General features: G+C 35.6%; 1 long non-coding RNA gene across 1 annotated transcript; it reads right to left on the bottom strand.

Moving 5' to 3' along the window:
• Nucleotides 1-5,265: 5,265 nt before the first annotated feature.
• LOC132633884 (uncharacterized) lies at nucleotides 5,266-7,922 on the bottom strand. Its single transcript, XR_009579908.1, has 3 exons — nucleotides 7,649-7,922; nucleotides 6,817-6,867; nucleotides 5,266-5,558 (listed from the first exon to the last, which is right to left on the bottom strand). It is a non-coding gene; the product is annotated as an uncharacterized LOC132633884 (long non-coding RNA).
• Nucleotides 7,923-9,851: the final 1,929 nt, after the last annotated feature.

Here is a 9,851-nt window from a genome sequence, read left to right as displayed (position 1 = left end):
GATGAGTTAATTTACTTGAGTCTTAATATAATGTATGGCTTGATGCCTTATAATTCTTGACATGATATTGTTGGTTGATCATATTCCATATTGATTGTTGGGTTGGAAATACGTTGAGATGCATATTGTGATAAAATACAGAAATATATATAAAGGCACATTTGACAGGGGGTGATGATGTGGCCTAATTATGGGCTCGTGATCCGAGGTCAGTTCTGGAGCGAGTTGTACATGGACACCATGAGTCAGTCCCCTGCGGTCCATGTCTAATTGGAAAAATAATACTAGTTGGCATTTGTGTACACGGTTGAGATTCTATTATTGTTGCATTTCATTGCATCGGACTTGTATTATTCCTGTTAGTGGTGGTGGCTGCACTTATCTTATTCCTGTTGGTTGATTTCTGTTGATGACATTATTTGGTTATGTGTTGTTGTGCCTATTTGCTTATCTTATGAATTTTATGAACGTATGCATGATACTAATCTTAGTCGGCCAATGATATCTACTGGTACACAGTGTTTGTACTGATACTACCATGCTACACTGTTTATTTGAGTACAGATTGTGTGCCAGAGACATCTTCCAGACCTTATATTTAGCTTGAGGCCAGTTCCTGATCAGATCTGAGGGTGAGCTCCTATCCATGCCATACCGCATGAAAATCTTTCTTATTTTGATGTCTACTTTCATTCTAGACATTATTTACATTTATAGACAGTTGTTCATTCTTTAGACAGTTTTGTTTAGAGTCCTTATACAATGACTTTCGGATTTTGGGGTTATAATAGTTAGGATTTCCGCACCTTTATTTATTTATGGCATGACTAGACAGTTTGGTTATTATTATTCTCATTATATCCTTGAATATTTTAAGGTTGATTAATTAAATGATGATTGGTTAAGAGGATTGGTTCGTCCACTAGGAGAATTAGTGTGGGTGCCACTCATGGCTATTTGGGTCGTGACACTTAGGTGCAGCACCTGGTGGATGTGGAAACTGCACGTATCTTTTTAATCCAATCCCTTTGAAACCGGTGGTGCCCCAAGGATTTGATCTATACGAGAATTGAATGCCTTGAACTCCTTCTCGCTCTTATCTAACTTGCTTTTTAATTCTTTCTCTTTTTTCTCTAACTGGTTGGAAAGAGCTTCCAAGTACAGCATAACTTCGGGTGCGGCCTATTACCACGGGCTCCACCATTGCCTTCTCCTTGCTACACCTTCGTATTGGGTGGATTACCTCTAACATTGCTGCCTCTTCCTGTTTGCAAGTCAGTAATGGCTTTCAGTTGCTTTTCTAATATCTCAAATATTTTCGCTATCCCCCCATCCGCTTTTGCAACCACTTCTTCTTCAGATCATCATTTGGAATGAAGTCTTCTCTAGTGTGCTTGGATTCTCTTGGTGAGACTAGAACTTGCTCGTTCCGGTTCCAATCTTCGCCACTCATTTGACCCCTTTCATGAGTGCTCAAGTTGTTTGAGACTCCATCAACTTGGTTCCCATTGTTGGCCATCTTTTAAGAATTATCTTGTGGCTAAAAATTTAAGAATTGTAAGTTTGATGGTTAGATCAACAAAACAATATCATTTCTATCCTTAGCCCCAAGATGGGCGCCAAACTGCTTACCCTAAAACGAGAACAGTTAAATTTGTTTAGTGGTTTAAAGGATACGTGATTTGACTTTGTTATAAGCAGTGAAAATAAGCTAATTAAAATGATAATAGATGAATTAATTGACTAAAAGAAATTAAATATAAAATAATTGATCCTGGGCTTGAATGATCCTGAAAGCAAATCCTTTAATAGGTTTGCACCGGTGGAACTGTAAAGCCCTTAAACTTTCTAAGAACAAGTATACAAATCCAGAGCAAAAGAGAAATTTAAAAGAATAACTGTGACTAGTAAAGCTTGTAAGAACAGTATGTAATCAATGTTATTCGATGATCCTTCTTTTGGGCTGTTAAGCTCTTTTTATAGTACAAATACATGGACCTTTTAACCAGTAATTAAATCCTAATAATGAAAAATAATGAGCAATGAATATTTCCTTTTAATTCTAAATCGTAACATTTGCTTCAGATCCGGTCCTGTAATGTTATTCCGCTATTAATTACTCGGTGTGGCTTTCCCTTGTAATTTGACTCCGGATACAACCGGGGACTGGAACTGTTTCATCTTCCTCTTCCACGTGTATCAATATTATTTTGACACATGTCAAGCTGTATTTTGCCATGTATACAATAGTTCCGACTTCTTGTGCTAGTACATATTGTATGCATTGAACGGATCAAGTAGAGATATGTTTTTGTCCTGAATGTATAAAACAACTTATCTAGTTCATTACGTGTACTTATACTCTTAATCTTGATATAATTATTATGATCAATGTGATTTGTTCATTATTTTAATTTATCAAAAGGTACGACTCTATTGTGAGTCAATGTATCTGATAGGTTCGATAGTAACAAATAACATTTGAGAAATAATAATTAGTTGATAAATCTATGTCTCAACTTTGAGATTGATGGTACCCCATTATGGACGTTTATAAATTTCATGTGAAAACCCTGCAGATGAAATTTTTGTGTCCGTCACATGAAATAAGTTAAGCAGAAGTATAAAGGATAAGAGATTAATTTAAAGAATGCATTACATGTACCTTATGTAAGAATTTATTTTCAGTTTCTAACCAAACAAGAGATGGATAGTTAGCTTATTTTTCTTGTAACTATTGTGTTATTGAGTTTGATAAACATTTTATCTCTTATGATACATTGATGTGTGGACACTTTATAACTAATATCTCTTCTGAACTGAATAATGTTAATCTATCCCATAAGAGATTTTTTTTTTTTTGGAGAATTGAATGAACTTATCTGTGGCACTTGTGCCTAGGTCATTTTAATCTGGATAGGCTTTCGAAGTTGGTCAAATGATAAACTTTTAAGGTTCATTGAAAGTGAAGGCAGTACCAACTTGTGACTCGTAGTTAGAAGGAAAAGTGACTAAGAGACCTTTTTCCTAAAAAGGAAATAGAGCTAATGATAAGTTAAGATGATCCATTCTGATTGTGTGATATAATGAACTTCAAGGCAAGAGGTGATTTTGAGTATTTTGTGATATAAAAAAAGATTACTCAGTATATGAATATATTTATTTGATGCTCTATAAGTCCGAATGTTTTGAAAAACTCAAGGTATTTAAGGCTAAAAAGAAAAGCATCATGAAAAATATATTAAGTCATTGCGATTTAATTTAGCGGCGAGTACCTCTTTGAAAAATTCATTAGTTACTTATCAGATAGAGGGATTGCATTTCAATTGTCTACACCAAGTATTCTACAACAAATTGGTGTAAAAGAGAAAAAAAATATGACTCTTATGAAGTGGGTAAGATTAACGACTGACTTATTTGTATTTGCTTTTTAGTTTTGGGATATGCCTTAGAAATTGCGAATAACATTCTCAATTTAATTCCTTCTAAGTTAGTATCTTTGATACCCATAGAACAGGGGTTGTATGTAAGTCAAATCTGCAACATGTTCGGATATGAGGTTGTCTAGCACATGTGTTCAAAGGGAAAACAGATAAGTGGAAATCAAGAACGGATGTACGCATGTTTATTAGATATTAAAAGGGAACGAAAGGAGGTTTAATTACTGTCCTAAAAGAAAATAAGGTAATTGTTAATACAAATGTTAGATTTCTAGAAAAGGACTATTTAATAAACCAAGTTCCAAGAAGTAAACTAGTTAAATAGAAATTGAGCAAAGAAATAACAAATGAGTCATCTTAAAATTCAGAAGTTCAAGAACATCTAACCGACAAGTCAGGGTTGACGTTCCATTGTATTTAAGTAGTGGGAGAAACGTTAATAGACGTAATAAAATACACTATCTCTAAGTATTGAGAGTGATGTTGAGAAAATAACACTATATAACATGGTAGTGTGACTATAATAGTAGTAGTACTTAGTCGTAGTGGGAGAATAATAATCAAGATCGGTTCGGTGCATACTCTTGGGAGAATTTCATGATAGTATTAGTGGGAAACCGCTACAAGAAAAACTATATTTGGCAACATAAAACTTTTTGTTGCCATAGATTGATTATTGTTGCAAAAAGTACTTTTGGCAACAAAAAAATATATTTTGTTGCATGAACTTTTCCCGACGGCTGTTATTGCAACAACGTGCAACAACTTTTTTTTTTTTTGCCAAAAGTACTTTTTGCAACAATAATCAATACTATGACAACAAAATTAAATTTTTTGGCAACAAAAAAATCATTTGCCAACAATAAAACTAAGTTGTTGCCAAATATAAAAAAATTGTTGCGATTTCTATACTTTCTTGTAGTGAACAAATACCTTTTTGGGAGAGTTTCATGATAGGATCCCTGAAGATCTTAGTACAAAATCGGTCCATTACGACAAAACACTACTAGACGAAGTTGCATCAGAAAACAACTTGACAAGTGTTTTTTTTTTTTTTTGCAAAGAGCTTATTAGCTAAGATTTTTGGTAGTCGTGAAAACGGAATACATGTGAAAGAGTAGATGCATGGTTAAAAATATAAGTGGGAGATTATTGGGATATATACCATATCATGCGTCTTAGTGCACCGCGCTGCCCTTCTTTACAGATATGGTATATTCTAACAATTGTCATGGTTAAAAGTCTAAGTTGGAGATTGTTGGAATATATACTATTAATCATGTGTTTGGATATAGTATTTATTACAGAATTATTAGTTGTTCAATCTTTGATAATGATTTAAATAGATCATGTATTCTGATGTGTGTTCTTTACTTATATAGTAGATGATTTAGTGTATAGACTTTAGCTTATACACGGAAGATTAAATCATCGGTTCTTATAAGTATAAAGTATATGTTCATAATCTAAGATGAAAATTAGACAAAGTCATCAGTATGATTGTAGCACAAGATTAAATATAATTTATCCTGATTATGGGACTGGCCTTATTCCAAATTCTTGTGTTAGTACATTATATATGTGTATTGAACGGACCAAGTAGAGATAAATATTTTTGTACTGAACATATAAAACAATCTCTTTAGCTCATTAAATGTACTTATACTCTTAATCTTGATATGATTATGTCACGTCCCAACCCCGTGGGCCGCGACTGGTACCCTAACTGGGTACCCGTACGTACCTACCCAACCAGATTTCGAATCATACGGATTTTTTTTTTTTTGAAACAGAAGTAGGTCGATACAAATACGGCACGCGCGCAAACATACATATATATATATATACATATACCTGAACATACAGACATTTACAGATAAGCCGCTAAGGCTAACATACAGACGAACCCCGAAACCCACACATCTATCTACAGGCCTCTACAGACATACAGAATCATATGACGGGACAGGGCCCCACCGTACCCAGAATATCCATACATACAGAGTGTACAGAAGACAGAAGATATATACCAAAAATATATGCTCCGAGTCAAAGGAGCTCTTCAAATAGCAGAGTCGGAAGCCTACGCGGGCGGCGTATCACCTGGTGCGTCTGTACCTGCGGGCATGTAGCGCAGCCCCCGAAGAACGGGGGTCAATACGAAAAATGTACCGAGTATGTAAAGCAGATACATAACAGATATAAACATAGTCCGAACCGGAGTCACAGAAATATATCGTACAGAATTATAAATCAGACTGACGGACAGAGTCATGATTCAGACAGACATACAGAATCGTATTCTATACAGATAAACAGAGTCGTGGTTCGGACAGACCGACGGAATCATAATACGGACAGACGAGCAGAATCAGAACCCATACGGACATACAGAATCAGAATCCATACGGACATACAGACTCAGCCGTAACACAGACGGACAAACAGAAGTATATCGGACAGAGTTATGCATGCAGAGTAGCACAGAGTCATACAGAGTCATACAGAGGCGTGTGCTTTATAAATACAGATGGCACACGCATATATTCATACAGATCCCGGCCCTGTCTGGGGGCGCGGTAACAGAACCCGGTCCTCTTAGTACGGGACGCGGTGGACAGATCAGATCATATGCCATTCTGGCCGCCATCCCCATACACAGATCATAATATCATACAGACATACAGATCCCGGCCCGTACGCCGAGGGACGCGGTGAACAATGCAGAGAAATATGCACGATAACAGAACCTGGCCCGGGACGCAGTGAAAGAATGCATTGAGACAGACACGAACCGATAAATGAGAAACAACTTACATACAGACTCAACATACAGACTCAATCAAACTGAAGGGTGCCAAACGGCGAGCCAAAATCAGAATATCCAGATAGTATGCATAGTACGCGCCTATATCCTAGTTGTGAAGGCACGACAGATTATTATCAGAATCAGATATTCGAATGCTCAAAAATCATTTTATATAAATTGCACAAAATAATCATATCATACACAAAATAATAGTCCGGAGGTTTTTAGAGAAAATCGGACCAAAACGGAAATGTTTAAGGTTTTACCGGAGATATCGGGCCTTGTGGGCCCGCCTCGGACCAACTCGAGGCTACATACGTAGATTATTGCTAATAGACCTTATGAGGTCATCCATAATCGTTTGGAAGTGTTCCGACTCCGTTTAGGGAAGTTTTGTACAAAATTTCACTTTAAAGGCAATTTGTAATAAAATAGCTTCAATTGAATTGAAGGAATTCGAGCGGTTTTCCGTCTCGAATTCCGGGGAACGGAGTCGTACTTAAGGCTCGCGGCCGAGCCTACCACATCCAGAGCATGCCTAGGAACATAGGGAAGTGCTTCACATACCTCGATGGCGCCTTATGCTCGCTTGGCGTCACTCCAAATTTCGTCCAAAATCTGGAAATGGTCAAGTTTACCATTTGGTTAGTTTCATTCTTTCAATATTCCAACTTTTCACATACTTGCCTACCAAAATTTCGGCAGCATTTCCTCTGTATATACAACATCCCCGAGACTTAGCTCGGCTCAATTTGTCAACACAACAACCCAGAAATGACATCCAAACAACAACAAATATCAAGACATACACAAAGGCATCATTAGCCATCTTTCACATAATATTCATAGGATACACAAACATTCAAACTTTCCATTAAGTCACTACTTTTCCAATCTTTTCCTAACTTTCAACCTACAAGTTCATAAACACATTTCCATACTCCAAGTTCATCAACAATAACCACGATTCGTCTCTTGATACATTCATTTCCATTTTTACATAAATCATGAAAAAGTTGCATACTTTCCTACAACAACTTGATAACCATTTTTCCAAAACAATAAAGATTGTTATCTTTCCATTCACTTCACCATAACTCAATTAGCATACAACCAAAATCAAATTCATATTTCATATCAAACCTAGCACCACACGGCCACCTCCCACACTTCCAATTTTTCACTAATTCATTCCACTTTCCTTTCTAATATAATTCCCATCATATTACAACTAGATTACAACAAGAATTCAAGCCATTAAACTCATGCAATTACATGTACATATTCGGCCAACACACCCCTAGTTCCAACACACAAAATTTCCATGTTTTTCATTCATTCACACATACTACAACATACATATACCATTTATAACACAACAAAATCATGAAATTCTCACCTTTCTTCAAGCCCTTCACTTGGAGATAAAAATTGTTTTCTTGCCCCAATATTTATACCAACTTGAAGAGGGCCTTGCATTTAGTCATAATCTCACAAGGGATGAATTTTTGAACCAAAGAATTGGCTCCAAAAAAATTTTCTTTCTTTTTCTTTTCTCTTCTTTCTCACCCGAAATGGGTTCTTTCTTTTCCTCTCAATTTTTATGATCTTGAAACTTCTTGAATATTCTTAAGACTTATCCTTGATATATAATTTCCCATGGGATTTAATTAATCCATGGCCCTTGACATAGGGTGGCCGGTTGGGCCCTTTAAAGTTGGGCCTCATTTCATTAATTCTTGTTAAGCCCAATTTGGCTATGTTTTGCAATTCATAAGGCAAGTTTCCAAAATTCCAATTTTTCCCTTGGCCACCTTTCGTAATTCCACACCATTATATTCATAACTTACACATTCATACCAAGTAGTGTCCAATTGTGGCCTCATTCATTACAAGTCAATTTACCTTGAATTTTTCGAACAAGCGAAAATGTCGGATGTAACAGATTATTATGATCTATGAGATATGTTCATTATTTTAATTTATCAAATGGTATGACTCAATAGAAGTATAATTAGTCAATGAATTGAATTGTCAATAATTTAATTTATTTAATTGGCATCTGTAATCTTAACATGGAGAGTTAAATAAGTTTTAATGAAAGATTTCAAAATTAAACTGTAAAAGATTTCAAAATTAAACTGAGGAGTGCAATTACAGTTTTTAGTGGAATAGATTGTAATTTATTGTGGTGGGATTGATTCAATCATTTTCTGAATTAATACCACAATAGGAAGCTAGTTATTAAAATTTGTGGCTCCTGCTATGCCTGAATATTCTAGAACAAGAAAATTAATATTCTTGGGGGCAAGGAAAAGCCCGCTCGTTCTGCTAGGGTTTTACATCCCAAAAACGTGGCCATATAAACAAGGACTTTCAACCCGAAGAGACACATTTTTCTAGCCGTAATACTCGTCACTCGAGTATTCTCGTTCATAGACTATTTAGGATACATAGTAGAAGATTGCAGACAGTGGAATTGGAGGGCGATCTCGTGGATGTTGTCTACTCGTGATTGAAGGTTCAATTCGCGGTTGCGGTCGCGCTTCAAAAGATAAGTATCGATTTTATGTTTGATTAAAATATATGATTATATGTTGTCTATATTACATACACGTTCGATCCTGGCTATTTGCTTCCACTGTTTATGCATGTGTTCCATAAATGATGGAATACAGATAAGCAGCGAACTCCAATCATACAATTCTCCCAAGAGTATACACCGAACCGATCTTGGTTATTCTTCTCCCATTATGACTAAGTACTACTATTATAGTCACACTATCATGTCTCTTTCAATATTGAAATACTAACGATTTCATATAGTGTTATCGGCTCAACATCACTCCCACTACTAGTCTATTTCCTTACGTCTATGAACGTTTCTCCCACAACTTAAATGTAATGGAACGTCAACTCTGACTTGTCGATTAGATGTTCTTGAACTTCTGAATTCTTAGATGACTCATTTGTTGTTTCTTTGCTCAGATCCTATAAAAACTAGTTTACTTCTAGGAACTTGGTTTATTAAATAGTCCTTTTTTAGAAATCTGGTATTTTTATTAACAATTACCTTATTTTCTTTTAGATAGTAAATAAATATCCTTTCGTTCCCTGTTAATATCTAATAAACATGCATACATCCGTTCTTGATTCCCACTTATCTGTTTTCCCTTTGAACATATGTGCTAGACAACCTCATATCTGAACATGTTTCCGATTTGGCTTACATCCAATCCACTGTTCTATGGGTATCAAAGGCATCCAATCCACTGTTCTATGGGTATCAAAGGCACTAAATTAGAAGGAATTAAATTAAGAATGGAATTCACAGTTTCTAATTCATATCCCAAAACGAAAAAGCAAATACGAATAAGTTAATCGTTAATCTTACGACCTCTATAAGAGTCATATTTCTTTTCTATTCTACACCAATCTATTGTAGGATACTTGGTGTAGACAATTGAAATGCAATCCCTCTATCTGATAAGTAACTAATGAACTCTGCAAAGAAGTACTCGCCTATACGATCAAATCGCAGTGACTTTATATATTTTCCATGACGCTTTTCATTTTTGCCTTAAATGCCTTGAGTTTTTCAA

The sequence above is a fragment of the Lycium barbarum genome, chromosome 3, assembly GCF_019175385.1.
Source record: "Lycium barbarum isolate Lr01 chromosome 3, ASM1917538v2, whole genome shotgun sequence".
NCBI lineage: Eukaryota > Viridiplantae > Streptophyta > Magnoliopsida > Solanales > Solanaceae > Lycium > Lycium barbarum.
The sequence above is the reverse complement of the archived record's forward strand: the minus strand, read 5'-3'. Positions and strand labels throughout refer to the sequence as shown.